The sequence below is a fragment of the Anolis carolinensis genome, chromosome 4, assembly GCF_035594765.1.
Source record: "Anolis carolinensis isolate JA03-04 chromosome 4, rAnoCar3.1.pri, whole genome shotgun sequence".
NCBI lineage: Eukaryota > Metazoa > Chordata > Lepidosauria > Squamata > Dactyloidae > Anolis > Anolis carolinensis.
Genome location: NC_085844.1, coordinates 126,182,136 through 126,198,716, shown reverse-complemented (window position 1 = coordinate 126,198,716; position 16,581 = coordinate 126,182,136). Strand labels below are relative to the sequence as shown.

The following is a 16,581-nucleotide window of genomic DNA, read 5'->3' as shown; positions in this document are numbered from 1 at the left end:
TCAAGCCATGGGGAGAGGTAGGTAAGAAATAAAATTATTATTAAGAGAAGATGGTGAAAACAGAAGAAGGGCCTGCCTCGGGGGAGCGTGCTTGATGCTCCATCGATATTTAACATTTACACAAATGTAAATGTAAATCCAGGACCGTGATGGATTTAACCGCGGCGGGTTAAAAACAACTGAAGACCTACTTCTGCTCACTAGTATATGGAGAAGGATTAGACAGTGAGTGACCACTACAGGGCCCTGGTTGAGAACTATTTTGTATGTGGGCTTTTATAGTCTATGTCAGTCCAATTTACCACCATTGCCCACATAACCAACCCACACAACTTTGTAAACTCCAGTTGGCTTCTGTAAATTAATGTGGAAGTTAGTTTAGATTTTATGTCATTATATAATTTTTGTCTATGTTGGTTCAATTTACTGATGTTAGGTTTAATTTACTGATCTTAGGTTTAATTCGATTTTAGGTTTGAATGCTGTTTTCAGATGTGGGGACTTTCTGGGATTTTATGTGGCTATCTGTTTGGGTTGCTGTGAGTCTTTCGAACTGTATGGCCATGTTCCAGAAGCTTTCTCTCCTGATGTTTCGCCCACATCTGTGGCAGACATCCTCTGAGGTTGTGCTCTGAGGAGCCTGCCACAGATGTGGGCAAAATGTAAGGAGAGAAAGCTTCTGGAACATGGCCATACAGCCCGAAAGTCTCACAGCAACCCAGTGATTCTGACCAAGAAAGTCTTCAACAATACGATATGTTTGCTTTTTATGGAGGTACTGAATGTTTGCGGGTGTATGTTGGAATCCACCTTGAATCCTTTTGGGGAGATAGGGTGGAATATACATAAAGTTTTATTACTATCATTATTAGTAAAGGTAAAGGTTTCCCCTGACATTAAGTCCAGTCACGTCTGACTTTGGAGGTTGGTGCTCATCTCCATTTCTAAACCGAAGAGCCGGCGTTGTCCATAGACACCTCCAAGGTCATGTTGCCGGCATGACTGCATGGAGCACCGTTACCTTCCTGCAGGAGCGGTACCTATTGATCTACTCACATTGGCATGTTTTCGAACTGCTAGTTTGGCAGAAGCTGGAGCTAACAGCGGGTGCTCACTCCGCTCCCGGGATTCGAACCTGGGACCTTTCGGTCTGCAAGTTCAGCAGCTCAGTGCTTTAACACACTTCGCCACCGGGGCTCCTATTATTATTAAAGTATTATTCCCACCAGCTTTAGTCATGATGTCTAATGATGGAGGAATGCAGCATCTGGAGGGCCGTCTAAAATGACATCGGGGTGTGGGCCTTGTGACTCAAGAGGAACTTGAACTTTGCCCACAAAAAAGCGAGGTCTCTATTCTCTTGCTCCATCCAGTCCAAAATACACCTCCCCAATCACAAGAGGAACACAACTGGGGCCGACCCAACTAGTTCAACAAAAGTAAGCAGGACGCTTCCTAAGAGAGGGGCCCTTCCCCCCTCGCTTGGAGACAGAGGGAGAGGGGAAGGGCCTGGTCTCCCCAGAGGCGGGAAAAGGGGGGCGGGGGTCCTGTCAGGAGCAAGAGGAGGGGCTGCCCGCCTCCCCCTGAGGGGCGAACATGGCTCCGTCTACACACACAGCAACGCCTTAGGGTTGCCAAGAGGCTAAGGCGACAGCCAGTTCCTCATGCTCCTCTGGGCCCTGAGGCGAGAAGGGAGCGAGGGCGGGGCGTGGGGCTGCCTCCTTCTTTCCCGAGGGGACCGAAATTCACCGTCTACGTACCTCCACGGGGGGGTGGGACGAGCCCGCGCACCCTTCCGGAAGTGAAACCCCCAGAACAGCCACGCCCCGGAAGAACATCCTGTCCCCCCCTTTCCTCCCTTGATTGACGAGCGTATCTCCCCCTCTTTTCCCCCGCGACCTGTGTGTCGGGTAGCTCCGCCCACAAGGGCGGGGCTATCGTCCTCCCCTTTAGAGGCGGGGCTATTATCATCCCGGGGGGGAGGCCAATCGCGCGATTCGCCCCACGTGATCTGATGGCCTATATAAAAGCTAATGGCTCCGCCTCATTCGTCCTCTTTCTCTTCGCGCGTCGTGCAGAGCGAAAGGGTCCGCCATGGTGAGTTTTCAAACGAAGGCACAGGGAGTCTTCTCGAAATGAAGGCCTCCTGATTGTCTTCCCCAAAGTGTTGAGGGTCTCTAGGATGCCGTGTCCGCCTTGGGAGGCTCTGAAGGCGGCGGATGGAGGCGGATACGCGCGGGCCCCTCTTCTTCAACGGAGCTCTGCACATGGCGTCTATGGCTCAGTGCAGTGGAATCATGGGAATTTTAGTTCTGCTAGGCCAGTGGTTCTTGACCTGTGGGTCCTCAGATATTTTGGCCTTCAACTCCCAGAAATCCTAACAGCAGGTAAACTGGCTGGGATTTTTTGGGAGTGGTAGGCCAAAACACCTGGGGACCCACAGGTTGAGAACCACTGTGCTAGGCCTTGAGCCTTCGCTGCCGAAGAGTGCTGGCGCGTCGCTGACGTACAAATATTAGGATTCCATCGTATACTGCAGGCATGGGCAAACCTGGGCCTCTAGGTGTTCTGGACGTATAACTGCCACCATTGCTAATAGCCCATGGGCTGTTTTGGACCTCAACTCCCGCCATTCCTAACTTCCGGCTGTTAGGAATGGCGGGAGTTGAAGTCCAAAACACCCGGAGAGCCCTAGTTTGCCCATGTCTGGTATGGTGGCATAATACAATATACAGTAGAGCCTCACTTATCCAACGTTCTGGCTTATCCAACGCATTTTTGTAGTCAATGTTTTCAATGCATTGTGATAGTTTGGTGCTGAATTCGTAAATACAGTAATTACTACATAGCAGTAATGTGCAATGAACTACTTTTTCTGTCAATTTTGTTGTATAACGTTTTCTTTCTTAATTTGCAAAATCATAACCTATTTTGGGTTTTAATAGGCTTTTTCTTAATCTCTCCTTATTATCCAACATTTTGCCAGCCCGTTTATGTTGAATAAGTGAGACTACTGTAAGATATGATGCTGCTGCTGTGCTGTGCTCATAATGATACATTGTGTATACTACATATATCGATAGTAATACAATGTAACACTAATACTAATAGAGTAGAGTCTCACTTATCCAACATAAATGGGCCGGCAGAATGTTGGCTAAGCGAATATATTGGATAATAAGGAGGGATTAAGGAAAAGCCTATTAAACATCAAATCAGTTTATGATTTTACAAATTAAGCACCAAAACATCATGTTAGACAACAAATTTCACAGAAAAAGTAGTTCAATGTGCAGTAATGCTATGTAGTAATTACTGTATTTACGAATTTCGCACCAAAATATCGTGATGTATTGAAAACATTGACTACAAAAACGCGTTGGATAATCCAGAAGGTTGGGTAAGCGAGTGTTGGATAAGTGAGGCTACTGTATTGTATATACTATGTATAATATCGATAATATAATGTAATACTCCATAGTACTAATAATAATACAATATAGTATGTAATATGTAAGAATGTAATATAGTAATACGAATCTATTAAATATAATTACTACTAGTAATATACAATACACTGTTTAATTATTGCATATTTGAAGTAATGTTTTGATTGTGAGCCGCTTTGAATCTCCCGTATGGAGAGATATAAGTGGGATATAAGTAATTGAGCCATAATTGACGTTCAAGGGTGTAAAACTGCATTAATATTACAGTGTAGATGTCTCCAGAGTTTCATTCTGTCCTGTATTGCATTTTATGTCCCTTCAACACAGCTGAATAAAATCCCACAATATCTGCTTTGAACTGGAATATATGGCAGTGTGGACTCAGATAACCCGGTTCAAAGCAGATATTGTGGGATTTTCTGCCTTGAAATTCTGGGTTATATGACTGTGTGGAAGGGCCCTTAGGCCCCTTCTGTACTGCCATATAAAATCCAGATTATCTGCTTTGTTAACATGGATTATATGGCAGTGTAGGAGGAGCCTTATTTATCTGGTGTAAATTTTAAGACTAAAAGCAAATTACCATTTTGTAAACCTCTTGAGTGCTTTTGTAGCTTGGAAGAGTTGAGTGGGGTAAAATACAATCTCAATGCAAAATAAAACTTTGTTTTCATATTTAATTAGGACTGTAAAGAGTTCTTGGCCTGTACTGATAAGATGGACTTAATGGAGTTGGGAGATTTTTGGATGATTATAAACAATAATCTTTATTTATATTCAGCCCCCTCTCCCTGGAGAGACGGGGGAACTTACAGCAAGACTAACGACTATAATAAATATACATAGAAATAGTCACATACCAATTAAAAAAACAAAATAGCACAACAATATAAACATAAATAAACAAAATTAAAAACTATAGAACCCTAGAAAAACAGTATATAACCATCTATAGCCGTGATTTTCTATTACGTCAAACTATACTGTTACTATTTTATTTTTCCTATGTTTTTGTGTATAATTATGTTTTTATCTTGATGTGTTTTTTTATCTTCTGATGTAATGTATTCAGTATGTATTTTTAATCTGCTTTATTGCAACTATCTGGGCTTGGCCCCCATGTTAACAGCCCCAAGTCCCTTTGGGGAGATGGAGGTGGGGTACAAAAATAAAGTTATTATTAGAGCCATGTATTTCTATGATTAAAATTTCCAGATTAGGAATTAGTTATACAAGCCATTTAAAATCCTGTCTTGATAGCATGGTTTTTCAGCCATTTCATAAGGAGAGATGCGGTCGAGGTGTTGCTATTTCCCTAAGAAAGAGAGGCAGTGATTTCTTGCCTGAGGCCACATTCACACTGGCCATTTAATATGGTTTGAAGCTAGCTTCAAACTGCAGCTGGCAGACATTACACTCACAAAAGATTGCGAAGAGCCGGCAGTCCTCCATGTGCTTTGGTTTGTGTCATAACCTCAGGGCCTCAAACTAGTTTCAGGATGTTTTATGTAATCATCTGCACAGCAAAAGCACTTGATGGGCGCTTGGGGCTCCCTTAAATGATTGTATGATGCTTTTTCTAGCGTGGCAAATCAACTTTTGTCCTTGTTTTGTCACTGAATTGGCAAGGGAAATTTAGTTCAAGTTTAGGATTTGGCGCGTTTCCTTTTAGCTGTATATGTGGAATAGTCTTAGTAATATGAACGTGTACAGGCTGTTGCATTTCTATTACTGCAGACTCCAAGAGGCCTCCTGTAACATTTGCGTTAAAGGTTTAAGCATATCACAAAGTAGAGTATCATATATGGGTGTGACTTCTCAGAGTTACATTCCATTTAAGGTGAGCTTACCCTCTCCCCTGCACATGATGATAAATGATGTTGGTAGGGACATCTGAGAATATGATGAATACCAACATCTCTGAGCAGGGGTAGGATTAAGGTTTTCCCCTGACATTAAATCTTGTCGTGTCCGACTCTGGCGGTTGGTTCCTATCCCTAAGCCGAAGAGCTGGCATTATCCATAGACTCCTCCAAGGTCACGTGGCCGGCGTGCTTGCATGGGTCGCCATTACCTTCCCGCTGAGCAGTACCTATTGATCTACTCACATTTGCATTTTTTGAACTGCCAGGTTGGCAGAAGCTGGTGCTAAAAGCGGGAGCTCACCCGGTCCTGTGGATTCGAACCACCAACCTTTCAGTCAACAGCTCAGTGGTTTAATCCGCTGCGCCACCGGAGGCTCCGGTGTAGGATTAGAGTGCATACTAAGAGGGCAAATAAACAACACATTGTTCAACTAGAGCAGCAGAGCTCTAACACCAGGATAGAATAAAATAGAATAACTTGATTGTCATTATACAACAAAATGAAATGTTTTCCCCAGCACATACCACAAAACAACACACCCATGCCTCCTTCATTCCCACCGTACAGCCCCCAATGCCACATCAATGTGAAACCATGGTGTTCAACATAGCCACAAGTCTAGGATAAAAGCTCTCCCAGTCTGTCCTTGCCTTTGTCACTCTATTGTCTGCCAGATGGCAATAATTATAAAAAAGAACATTCTGGGTGATATTGATTCCCCAAAATGCTTTGAGCTTTCTTAAAGCTGCAGGACCTAAAAGGGCAATCATTCTCTGTGCAGAAGTGGTGCCTTCCTATCACTGTGCAATTACCAATCCATGGGCAGATGCAGTAGGTTAGGACACTATAGTACAGCAGTAGAAAGTCACCAGCAGTTTTTTATCCAGTTGTTGGATCTTTAAAAGTCTCACTACAGTCTCTGTTGGGTCTTCTCCACCAATGCTGTCATATAGATGCCCCAGGTCATATTCCTCTTAATGGTGACACCCATGAAACTGGCCACCCGCTCCACTTGATCTCCATATATGACCAAGGACTGAATTTCTGGTTTGTTCTTCCTATAGTCCACCATGAGCTCCTTGGACTTTTTGATATTAAGAACTAGATTATTGTCCCTGCACCATGAGAGCAGCCAATTCACTCATCCTGATAGGCAGACTCACCCCCTTCAACCAATTGTTTGTTGAACATTCCTTACCTAAGAAACCATATTTAATTCATGGACTGGCCATAGGTCAATAAGCAACTTGAAGAAACATATTGTGGACATATTTCTAGAAAAGATCTGAGCATATAACTCAACTTTGTTTTCTGCTTCCTTCAGATAAAGTTTATAACTTGTGCTATCTCATGAATGACCTTTAATTTGTTCATAGCAGGCACAGTAGCAAAACATAAGACAGTGTTTCTTTTGTAATGTAAAGAGATAAATATCAGTCTTCATGTAACAACTAAAATGGGGAAATGCCAGACAATCCAGTGAGAATAGTGTCATCAGCAGAAAATTAACATTGATCAGTTGGAAAAGAAAGTGTGGCGGGTGGAGAATAATGGCAGTTTGTACTTGGTCAAATCAGCAAGACTCTGGGTTATCATTTGCATTGCAGTGCCAAGGATTTTTATCATTTTTCCTTATCTGTGGTGATGGAGATTATGCACTCTTTATTTGAAATAGTTCCTGCTGTCTAAAAAAAGTTGTTTTTCCTTTATAGGGTGAAAACATCAAAACTGCACTAGTGATAAAGGTAGTTTTCCCTTTCCTTTTTTTAAGATTGAAAAATCATTTGGGTTGTTTTGAAATGCTGTATAGTTGACTTAAAATTAGGAGTGGGCAGAAGTTATATCAGGATTATCCAATCAGATTTCTGAGCAACTTGCATTACTTTATTCCCAAGTAAATTATACCAAAAAATGTATGTTTTTCTCCAGTTTCTTTCCTCAAAAAAAATTCCTGACGTTAGGAAATGTTCAAGTTGGTAGGTGTCTTTTGGGGTTCCTGCAAAAATGGAAGTAGGTCCTGCCAGTCTGAAATCTGCCCACTTCTGATTAAGGAATAGCTTATGTTGTGCTGCAATGATGACCATTATTTGCTACTCTTGATCAAGAGGATGATGAGAATCTATTACCACTTTCATTTTAAAACTGAGGCACAATAACTTTTTAAAAGGCATCTCCTTTCTCATTGACTTTGAATAGATTTTTTATCAGAGATTCTTTTCTTTACAGGGCATGACAAAGGGTTCCATGCTTGCAGAATGGGTATGTATTTGTAAGGCTGATTAGTCTGGTTCTGATGGTATAATTTCTAAAGGTGAAAGGGTGGACTATCTGGTTAGTGAGTTTTATAAATTAAATGCACAAAGTCTGCACTGAAACAGATTTTCTCCTGCAGTTTCAAATCCAGGAATAAAGTGAAATATAGTACATAGTTAGCACCATCAAAAAAAGCTCCATATCTCTCAATCAGTTGCCAATAAAAGGATGTGTATGATGATGGCATAGTTCATCAGATACTCTGTGATGATTGCTGATGTCTTTCGCTCCTATCTGATGCATCCTTAAAATTTCTGTTTGTCTGACATCAAATCATAAAGAACCTTTCCTTTCGTGATTCTCTGATGTCAGTTTATTTTTATTGTTTTAATATGCAATTGACATTCAAACAAATGCACAAGCTCACACACTCCTGAGAGACAGCCATCCCTTCAAGACAGTTTATTTCACGGTCAGCTCTTGCTATGGGAAAGTCTTCCTAATGTTTAGGTGTACCAACTATTAGGTGGAACATGTACACTATTGAAGTTACAAGATGTTTAATAAGTGCATTAAACTCTTACAGGACTTCTGCTTTTTACAGCAAGACTGTTGTGCAACATGAACATCTGCTGTGCCACAGAATCCAAAATGTCTATCAACAGGTACTATTTGTTCATTTTTGATGATCAAAGCATGTGTTACAAAGAATGTTGAATTGTGATTTTAGAGCAGGTCTTTTTAGATGTGTGCAAATGTTTATATTGACTGAATTGATCTTGTTTGGATAATTAATAAGTAGATAATTAATCAAACACAATGTCAAAACCCTTCTGTCATCACTATGTGATCTTTATCCACCATTGTCTTATTGTACTTTTTGTGACTTAAATAACTGCAAAAAATACTTTTCATTCACCTGCAATTTGACATTCTTAGCAAACAGACCCTTTAGCCGAGTTATTGTGCAAATTGCTAAGAAAATACATAGGGGCATTTAACTTCTGTCAACAGTGTTCCTCTTAAATTGTAAGCATTTTAAAACTGGATATAGTACTACTGGAAATACTGTGATGTTAAAGGAAAGTTCAATCTGCTGTACATGATGCTGAATCAGGTCACTGATCTTAGTGAGGATAATGAATTGACTGATACAGCAGATCACTAGTATTTTTTTACGCTGAAATTCTGTAGTGCTGTAAGTTTGTGTTTCTTACAGGTCTGCATGACAAATGGCATGGATGGATAAACCATGAAGCAAAGAAAAGTGAGTTTAAGTTACAAAAAGGTTATCTACTCAATTCAAGTTACTATACTAAGCAAAATGATAAAAACTTTATGGAACTGTTCTTGATTGTATCAAGTGATGCTTTAATTCAAAGATGGCCAGTTGCACCTTCAGCTATTTCTTTCTGAAATAATGGGTACTTTAATTCACAACAATAAAACAAAATACATTAGGAACACAGCCTCCTGTAGGAGTTCCCAAGGCCAGAGGTTCCCAAATTGTTCCACGGGACTCAAGGACTCCAAAAGCATTGCAGGGGATTCTGTGAAAAAAAAATCTTTAAAATCAAATATAAAAAGGGATTTTAAAATAAAATCAAACAAGGACAACTATTTGATTAAAAGTCTCCATAATAGCTATTTTGTGCTACAATTTCTATCAGTTGTATAGTTACTGGCTACACATTTCAACATTTTATAACGAGTGATTCAGACACTGTCAATTTCGCATGTTGATTCCACATTTCTTTTTTTCTTGTATAGTTTTTTAAGATATATCAAATTTCTACTAAAAGAGTAATGTTACATAGGAAATTGGGAGAGATATTTGAATTACTGTAAAATGATCTACATATTGAGGTGTGGTGGAGTTTCCTCTGCAGATTTTTAAGTAGAGGCTGGATGGCCATCTGTTCGGAAAGTTTTAATTGCGTCTTCCTGTGTTTGTATTATTTTCACTATGAAACAAAGATAGTGATAGAGTTCTATGGAAAATAAATGTCTTCTGAAGGGTTCCATGAGTAAAAAATGTTTGGGAACCATTGCCCTATGTCTGGAAATTGAACAGGTTTCTTCCACTTTCTGAAAGTAATTCAGAAAATGCAGCAACGTTCTTCATTCTGATTTTTAATTAGTATTTAATACAACTGGTGGTGCATGAGACACAATGGATCAGTGTCTTTCTGGCTGCCCCTTCACTCTGTGATCGCAACTCCAATTATCACTCTATGGCCACAGAATGAAGAGTGGTCAGCCAGGAAGACACAGCTCCATTGTATCTTGTCCAGCAGTTGGGACTGAGCCCTGGAACTGACAGGTGGTCACAAGGGTTAGTAACCCAAATAACACTGCCACAAAATTAAATTGCTAAAATACCAAAGTCAAAATATTTGAATTTCAGCTAGTCGACCGGAAATGGAAAGGAATAGCACAGGATCATATATTTTGACAAATGGTAGATTTGCGTGAAGCCCAAAGGAGTGGATTGATAACAGATCAGATACAGGAATTAAATGCAAGCAGGTAATGTGATGATAAGCCATTAGAACTGACTTAAACAATGGAGGTTTTAATTAGCTCTACCTGATTATAAAGATATGCTTGCATTTTAGCATATCTTATGGTTAGTTTTCTCTCGACCATCTTTACAACCTTCCTTTTTTCCAGGTCTAGATCCATCTTTGAAACTGAAATGCTGTAGTCAGAACTACTCTTAATGGTAAGTCACTACAGAGAATTTACTTCAGTAAAACGTATTTCCTAGAGATACTTTTATTAGTGACATTCTGGCAAACCTTTTTTTTACTCGTGTCAGAAGTGAATTGAGAACATACTACAAGTCGCTTCTGGTGTGAGAGAATTGGCTGTTTACAAAGACATTACCCAGGGGACGCCTGGATGTGTTACCAACCTGCTGGGAGACTTCTCATGTCCCTGCCTGGAAAGCTAGGGCTGACAGACGGGTGCTCACCCTGTCTCACAGATTCAAATCACCAACTTTTAGGTCAGCAGTTCAGCTGGCACAAGGGTTTAACCCAATTGTGCCACCGTGGCCCTATAATAAAGTTATTTAGATGTTTGTGAATGCCCAGCAATTCCCAGCAGGATTTTAACTGATCAAGGCAGTTGATATAAAGTTAAAATCAGATTTAATAATCAGAGGCATATAAAAGACACAGGACCTGAATGGAGAGGCAGTGCAGATGTTAGTCTGGTGTGAAGTAGAAAAATGATATTAAATTTTGTCTTATCTATGTGGCAGTGAGGTATTTCTTCAGTTTTTGCTGAAGTTGCTGCTTCTGCCATTTCTGCCCTAGAAATACTGTACTCAGAACATAGAAGTCTAAACTCTGAAAAATCCAGAGATAATTTTGTGGTTTATGCAACTGTCACTTTGGATGAGCTTTATTTCCAGCATTAGAATAAATTCAGCAGGGTTTAAAATGATGATTAAATGTCTGACCTGAAATCACATGTGGATTCTTTGCACTGAAAACCCTGTACAGGCTTGGAGTTTTTACACAGTGAATAGCTTGCTTATCTGTGCATATGAAATGGGTAACAGAAGTATTTAATTCTCATTTAGGTCCTGACTGGAACTGCCAAGCTGGGTAAGAGCCTTTTTTTAAAACTTCTGTCCCAAAGGAGCAATTTGTTCATTGCTAACTACAAATTGTAACCAGTGATGAAATTGAATTCCGCCATATGAATCCTTGTGAAATTAACACAATTCCGTTCCATTTACTGAGGTTACATTGCTTGGTTGTCACTAAAGTTTGGATAGGGAGTAGTGATTTGCTTTCTAAGCTCATCACTTACAATTATAGAAGTATGCTGGAGTGTGATAAATTCTGTAATATCAACTTAAGGGAAGGCAGCTGGTATCTAATCAGTTTAGGTTTGAGCCTCCTTGTGGAGAGAAAAAGTGGGATATAAATAAACAATAATTAACACTTCCCAACCTGCTTTTTTATTACTTAAAACAGTTCTTGGTAAGAAATGTGTTGCCTATCTACTTTGGAGTATCTGTGCTTATTCTGTTTGAGTCTCTTTAAAAAAGAACATAAGTTACACTTTTATAACATGTTTTCTCTCTTTAAATTACTAATAGGCAACAAGTTTCTCATGTTGATTAACCTGTTGAGAGGTTAGTAAGATACGCAATCCTTCTACATATTTTCTGTGTCCTGTTGAGTAGGCTCTGTAGACGTGGTATTTTGTCGGTTGACTTTGAGGACTTGCTTCAGAAAATGAGCACGAAAAATGCTGAATTAAATGTAGAAAATAGCACATACTTTGGAGAACATTCTAGGTTACATTCTTTGTGTTTTTAGCTTCAAGGAGATTGTTAGAACCTATTGACATTTAAAGTAAGTTGTATTGCAATAGGCTGATCAATCAATAGTCCCACTCTGCCTGCAATAAAATACCCAGGAAAAAGCCAATGATGTTTCTAAGAGTAGTGGACAGAAGAATTTTCTGACATATATTGCACTGAGGCTTTTGTAAAAAATGGTGACTATAGTTGGGCAGAGAACTGTTGTTTGTTGGTGATTTGTCCAGGGCCATGACTGACTGATTGAATCAATCATTGTTTTTAATGTAAGCTGCTTTGAGTATCCTTGTGGAGAGAAAAAGAAGGGTATAAATAAACAATAACAACAATAATAATTGATGGTATTAATTTATTATACTAAGTATAGAAATGGGAATAAAATTCAGGGCAATTGTGCCATCATGCACATGCCCACTCAGAAGTCTGCTGTGGGTATAGATAAGCATTTGGGCTTTTTGGTTGGATGATATATTAATTAGGATCTCTCTTAAGTTGCAGTGGAAACTAATGGAGAGAGGTCGGTCTTGCCTTCCAGATTTGGTGAGTGAATCTCCAAATGAAAGCAGGAGACATCTAAGGTGGTGTGCAGTACTGTATTATTTCAATTCAAAGATGCCCTTTTTCCTCTAGAAAAACATTTCTGGAAAAGGGGTGCATTTTAAAATCACAGGTGTATTTTGTGTATTTTTATTAGTTTTATTGAAACTAGGGTGCTTTGTACAATTGAAGATACAGTAGAGTCTCACTTATCCAACACTCGCTTATCCAATGTTCTGGATTATCCAACGCATTTTTGTAGTCAATGTTTTTCAATACATCGTGATATTTTGGTACTAAATTCGTAAATACAGTAATTACTACTTAGCATTACTGCATATTGAACTACTTTTTCTGTCAAATTTGTTGTATAACACAATGTTTTGGTGCTTAATTGACAATTGGCATAACCTAATTTGATGTTTAATAGGCTTTTCATTAAACCCCTCCTTATTATCCAACATATTCGCTTATCCAACGTTCTGCTGGCCCATTTATGTTGGATAAGTGAGACTACTGTATAAGGTATTGTTGGGCTGCTGCTTCTCACAGCCTGCCTCCACCCCAGTGATATAAAAGAATTTTGTACCTGGGAGTGGTTTCCCAGAATGCCAATGCAGCAATTTACCTATATTAATCACAACAAGAAACAAAGGAACCCTGCAGTTCAGAGACTAGAGATTGCATCTGATCACATAGACTGGAGTCCACAAAAGCTAATGCTAGAAATGAAAGATCACTCTACAGGATTTCTTTAGATCTTTTTTACATTAGACATAGACAATAATTGATTAACATTGAAGTACAGGCAGTCCCCAACTTGGCATCTGATTCCTAGTTACAAAACAGGAGCAAGAAATGGGAATTTAAAGGTATCTTCACTGAATCTTCCTCACTAATCCTTGTTTCCACAACAAGCTCAATTTTTTTTTTCAAAATCTAGTTGTCACAGGGACAGAAAGTGAACAGGGGCACAGACAGCAAAACCAACCCCACAGGGATGTTAACCCTTCCCTATGCTATCCAAAGCTTAACAGTATATATATGTTAAAGGATTTTACTTGGCGTACTGTTAATGATGATATTGTATGAAACAATGGGAATCTCTCTGAAAATTAATGATGAAAGAATTATACTGAAACAGTACCAAGATGATACTGCCTCATAATGTACTTTGTTCTGTCAGCACACATTTATGTTTCTTACTTTATTACAGATTATATGAACAAATTGTTGGGAAGAAGTATCTGTGGAGGTTCTTGAGGTATGTACAACATACTCTGGTTTAAATTGTTGGCTCTATTTACATTTTTCAAAGTTGGCAGTTGCATACTACTTAGAACTTTTTGATATATAGGGGAATCAATCCTCAACTTCCTATTTTCCTGATCAGAGCTTTAAAATGGTTAGAATTGTAAGAATCGCAGATACAATGATGATCACATAGTTCAGCAGATGGAACAGTGCTGATCTGTCTTTCGCTCCTATCTGATGTATCTGGCTTTAAAATTGTTTGGCCATTCAGATATTGAATGACATTTTTAATCATTTTTGGCCATACCGCTGTGATGGGTCCTGTAAACATCTGGGAGCCTATAGTTCCGAGATATACATATAACTCTATGAATTCTGGCAGTGAATGGTTTGCTGGGTGGCAAAAATCTTTTGGAATCTGAGCAACACACCACAAATTCTTCTGAATAAATGGCAGTTTGATACACTGCATATTAATGCAACTCTCTCAACTCCTAGGTGGTTAAATCTTGAAGTGGCAGTTGACTTCAAAAGGTAAGGATTATTTCTGTATATCGCATCCTACTTGGTCTTTCTGAGAATAGATTAATGATGATAACCTAGCCTTGAACTCTCTCTCTGACTAGATGATGGAAAATACAAGGTCTGATCTATTCATCTTAGAAGTCACATTGCATCTCTAAACAGGGCACACTGGCTAAGTCTTTTTTCTCCTATCCTAGGTGGAAACATTGCAGCTTTGCTGGAAGAAGTAAGGGAAGAAGAGCAGGATATGACATTCTAAAAGAGAATGGTTCTGTGAATGCTGCCTTCTATTTACTGGCTCTTATAATACACGGGAGTGCCCGTAATGGAAATGCTGTTCTAATGCATATGATCACACCATGGAAAATAAATTGAGCATACCCAGAGGGATAGTAATTACTGAAATGTGTATTCTGGGAAGGACACAAGTAGCATTTTGGCAAAGGGGAAGAATTAGCCTGTAACAGCTGCCCATCCCTATAGTAGCGGAATGTTTTGTGATGGGATTCTTTGTGGCAATTGTAAAACGTACAATAAAGCAATGCAATCAAAATGGGCTAAAAAAGGAATACTGTAACTTTCTGATAAATTGGGAAAAATACAGATGGCTCTGATCCAAGGAACTGAACACAAAAAAGTCAAGCTGTATTCTGTTGTTACACTCTCCAGACACACCAGGTGTTCCTCCTGCAAAGCATTTTAAAGTAATAGCTCTGATTGGGGGAGAACCTTGACTCTTACTATTGTGTTGGGGTCTCTGTTTATAGCCTGGGTGCTTGTAAGGAGTTGGAACCAACTTATATAGGTCTGGCCAGGTTTCTGCTATGGAAAACTGACATTTTGGTCAAGATAATAGTCAGCCAGGGCAAAAAAATGTCTGAACAAATTCTTATAGGAACAGCTCATGATAGATATGCTTTGGTGTTGGAGAATTTCATTATCAATTCTTATTCTGTCCATGGTGTCTTACGGATGGACAGCTAGGAGGAATCATACAATCGGAAGAGACCCCACCAAGGGCCATCCAATCCAATCCCCTGCTATGCAGGAACACACTATCAAGGCCCCCCTGACAGATGGCCATTCAGCCTCTATTTAACCTGAGGATTCCCACCCTCTCAAGGCAACATCAGATATCAAATGTAAAAAAACAGTATCTCATTTAAAATGTGCTGGAGAAGACTGCATTGAATACCATCCATTTCCAAATAGACCAACATGAGAGCAAGTTAAGCCTGGACTGTTAACGAGAAAGTAGAATGACTAAATGGAAACTGTTGCACTTTGTGAGATGTGATTATATCTAAATTTTGAAGCCAGGAAACAGCCATTGTTCTGAGTTTGCAAGACTAGAGCAGAGTGGATAATAGCAAGCTGCTTTGGCACCATGCAGGAACGTGAGTTGTACAAATGCTGGAGAGGTCGCTAATGAGGTGCCAAAATAACCTGGGAACAATGTTCAATATCCTTACGCATTATTTGGATGACGACATGGAGGGCATGCTTATCCAATTTGCAAATGACAGCAAGAGAATAGATGAGAATCCAAAATGATTTTAGCAGATTAGAGAAAGGCCTAAATGAGCAAAAGAATTTCAACAGTAAGAAATGTAAAGTTACTTAGCCAGAAAAAGGAATGAACATAGGATGGATGATATGTGTTTTGACAGTAGGACAATAAGTATCTAGGAGCCATCACAATTGTAACAGATGTAGCAATTAAAGCCAATGCAAATATAGGTTCATAATAGGTGTATAGTGTTGAGATTGAGGGAACAGTCCCACTCTTTGCTTTAGTCGACTCTCATGGAATAATGTGTCCAGTTCTGAGCACCACAACTCAAGGATATTGACACGTTATGGGTCCAGAGGAGGAAAGCCAAAATGTGAAAAGGTCTGGAGACACAAGGCAATTAATTCAAACTATGGGAAAAGACATTCCATCAAAACATTAGGAAGAACAGTTTTGAGTGTATTGGATCCTATAAAGGTAAAGGTTTCCCCTGACGTTAAGTTCAGTCATGTCCGACTGGGGGTTGGTGCTCATTTCCATTTCTAAGCTGAAGAGCCGGTATTGTCCATAGACACCTCAAAGGTCATGTGGCCGGCATGACTGCATGGAATGCCGTTACCTTCCTGCTGGAGCGGTACCTATTGATCTACTCGCATTTGCATGTTTTTGAACTATGTTGGCAGAAGCTGGAGCTAACAGTGGGCGCTCAGTCCACTCCCTGGATAATTGCTATAATGCACTTAAGCGGGGATAGGTGTCTACAGTGTGCTCTGAAGGATCTGAAATACTCTGGCATCTGTTGCAGCACATTTTTGATAGAATCTACTTTCATAAGTGTAGAA

At 39.6% G+C, this 16,581-nt stretch overlaps 1 protein-coding gene, 1 long non-coding RNA gene and 9 other non-coding genes across 14 annotated transcripts in view; 10 read left to right on the top strand and 1 right to left on the bottom strand.

Annotated features, from left to right (window-relative positions):
- Positions 1-1,905, bottom strand: part of zbtb37 (zinc finger and BTB domain containing 37) — a 32,990-nt gene extending 31,085 nt beyond the window's left edge. Inside the window, exon 1 of the mRNA XM_003219862.4 lies at positions 1,761-1,905. The gene's annotated coding sequence lies outside the window, so the exon portion shown is untranslated. The remainder of the gene's footprint in view (positions 1-1,760) is intronic.
- A 52-nt stretch (positions 1,906-1,957) lies between these two features.
- LOC103278591 (uncharacterized) lies at positions 1,958-14,791 on the top strand. 4 transcript variants are annotated; one of them, XR_001730211.2, is made up of 12 exons: positions 1,960-2,097; positions 7,028-7,060; positions 7,542-7,574; positions 8,155-8,233; positions 8,788-8,835; positions 10,242-10,293; positions 11,161-11,185; positions 11,686-11,721; positions 12,409-12,450; positions 13,664-13,711; positions 14,200-14,235; positions 14,424-14,791. It is a non-coding gene; the product is annotated as an uncharacterized LOC103278591 (long non-coding RNA). The 4 variants fall into 4 exon arrangements; XR_506181.3 differs by having other exon boundaries at positions 1,964-2,097; positions 12,403-12,450; XR_010005212.1 differs by having other exon boundaries at positions 1,958-2,097; positions 8,173-8,233; positions 11,686-12,450.
- LOC134299089 (small nucleolar RNA SNORD74) lies at positions 5,303-5,381 on the top strand. The gene has a single exon (XR_010006227.1). It is a non-coding gene; the product is annotated as a small nucleolar RNA SNORD74 (small nucleolar RNA).
- Positions 7,794-7,874, top strand: LOC134299091 (small nucleolar RNA snR60/Z15/Z230/Z193/J17). Its single transcript, XR_010006229.1, has one exon. It is a non-coding gene; the product is annotated as a small nucleolar RNA snR60/Z15/Z230/Z193/J17 (small nucleolar RNA).
- LOC134299090 (small nucleolar RNA SNORD44) lies at positions 10,098-10,163 on the top strand. Its single transcript, XR_010006228.1, has one exon. It is a non-coding gene; the product is annotated as a small nucleolar RNA SNORD44 (small nucleolar RNA).
- LOC134299101 (small nucleolar RNA SNORD78) lies at positions 11,013-11,071 on the top strand. The gene has a single exon (XR_010006239.1). It is a non-coding gene; the product is annotated as a small nucleolar RNA SNORD78 (small nucleolar RNA).
- Positions 11,252-11,326, top strand: LOC134299088 (small nucleolar RNA SNORD47). Its single transcript, XR_010006226.1, has one exon. It is a non-coding gene; the product is annotated as a small nucleolar RNA SNORD47 (small nucleolar RNA).
- On the top strand, positions 12,014-12,076 carry LOC134299102 (small nucleolar RNA SNORD75). The gene has a single exon (XR_010006240.1). It is a non-coding gene; the product is annotated as a small nucleolar RNA SNORD75 (small nucleolar RNA).
- On the top strand, positions 13,515-13,593 carry LOC134299079 (small nucleolar RNA SNORD79). Its single transcript, XR_010006218.1, has one exon. It is a non-coding gene; the product is annotated as a small nucleolar RNA SNORD79 (small nucleolar RNA).
- Positions 13,872-13,947, top strand: LOC134299092 (small nucleolar RNA snR60/Z15/Z230/Z193/J17). Its single transcript, XR_010006230.1, has one exon. It is a non-coding gene; the product is annotated as a small nucleolar RNA snR60/Z15/Z230/Z193/J17 (small nucleolar RNA).
- Positions 14,280-14,357, top strand: LOC134299077 (small nucleolar RNA SNORD81). Its single transcript, XR_010006216.1, has one exon. It is a non-coding gene; the product is annotated as a small nucleolar RNA SNORD81 (small nucleolar RNA).
- Positions 14,792-16,581: the final 1,790 nt, after the last annotated feature.